Source organism: Arachis duranensis, chromosome 8, assembly GCF_000817695.3.
Source record: "Arachis duranensis cultivar V14167 chromosome 8, aradu.V14167.gnm2.J7QH, whole genome shotgun sequence".
NCBI lineage: Eukaryota > Viridiplantae > Streptophyta > Magnoliopsida > Fabales > Fabaceae > Arachis > Arachis duranensis.
The window spans coordinates 22,633,626-22,635,519 of NC_029779.3; positions in this window are offsets into that span (position 1 = coordinate 22,633,626).

Consider the following 1,894-nt stretch of genomic DNA (forward strand, 5'->3'; position numbering starts at 1 on the left):
TGTTGCATTAGAGAAACTAATTGAGGCTTAAGCTCAAAGTTGTTTGCTCCAATGGCAGGGATAGAGATGCTTCTCCCATAGAAGTCGGGAGTAGGTGCAGTAAAGTCACCCAGCACCTTCGTTGCATTGTTGGCATTGTTGTTGTTTTCGGCTGCCATGGGTTCTTCTTCTTTGAAGATTTCTGTTAGGTCCTCTACAGAGAGTTGTGCCTTAGCTTCTCTTAGCTTTCGCTTCAAGTTCCTTTCAGGTTCAGGATCAGCCTCAACAAGAATGTTTTTGTCTTTGCTCCTGCTCATATGAAAGAGAAGAGAACAAGAAAATATGGAATCCTTTATGTCACAGTATAGAGATTCCTTGAGGTGTCAGAGGAAAAGAAAAATAGAAGGAAGAAGTAGAAGAATTCGAACTTTATCAAGAGAGATGGAGTTCGAATTATTCATTGAGGAATAGTGTTAGTCCATAAATAGAAGGATGTGAGAAGAGGGGAAGAAATTTTAATTAAAAACATTTTAAAAACATTTTGAAAAATAGTAATTGATTTTCGAAAACTAAGATTGGAAAAAAATCAAGTGATTTTTGAAAAAGATTTTGAAAATAGAAATCAAAAAGATATGATTGAAAACTATTTTTGAAAAAGATGTGATTAAAAAGATATGATTTGAAAAACAATTTAAAAAAGATTTGATTTTAAAAATTAATGACTTTCCTAACAAGAAAAGATATGATTCAAACATTAAACTTTTCTCAACAGAAAAGGCAACATACTTGAAATGTTGAATTAAATCATTAATTGATAGCAAGTATTTTTGAAAATGGAAAGAAATTGATTTTGAAAAAGATTTGATTGAAAAGATATGATTTGAAAAACATTTGATTTTGAAAAACTTTGAAAACTTGAAAAAAAATTTGCATTAAAAACAGAATCTTCCCTCTTGTGCCATCCTGGCGTTAAACGCCCAGAATGGTGCACATTCTGGCGTTTAACGCCCAAAGCACTACCCTTTTGGGCGTTAAACACCCAGCCAGGCACCCTGGCTGGTGTTTAAATGCCAGTTCGCCTTCCTCACTGGGCATTTTGAACGTCCAGCTTTTTCTGTATAATTCCTCTGCTGTATGTTCTGAATCTTCAATTCTCTGTCCAGTTAGGCAAGTCATTAATTTTTAAAATCAAATCTTTTTAAAATTGTTTTCAAATCATATCTTTTCAATCATATCTTTTTAAAACCATAACTTTTCAATCAAATCTTTTTAATCACATCTTTTTCAAAATAGTTTTCAATCAAATCTTTTTAATTTCTAATTTCAAAATCTTTTTCAAAAATCACTTGATTTCTTTTCCACTCTTATTTTCGAAAATCAATTAGTGTTTTTCAAAATGTTTTCAAAATCCTTTACTTAATTTTCGAAAATTACTTCCCCTCTGCTCACATCCTTCTATTTATGGACTAACACTATCCCTTAATATACAATTCGAACTCCATCTTTCTTGATAAGTTCGAATTTTCTACCTCTGTCTTCCATTTTTCTTTTCCTCTGACACCTCAAGGAATCTCTATACTGTGACATAGAGGATTCCATATTTTCTTGTTCTCTTCTCTTTCATATGAGCAGGAACAAAGACAAAGGCATTCTTGTTGAAGCTGACCCTGAACCTGAAAGGACCTTGAAGCGAAAGCTAAGAGAAGCTAAGGCACAACTCTCTGTATAGGACCTAACCGAATTCTTCAAAGAAGAAGAACACATGGCAGCCGAAAACAACAACAATGCAAACAATGCAAGGAAGGTGCTGGGTGACTTTACTGCACCTACTCCCGACTTCTATGGGAGAAGCATCTCTATCCCTGCCATTGGAGCAAACAACTTTGAGCTTAAGCCTCAATTAGTTTCTCTAATG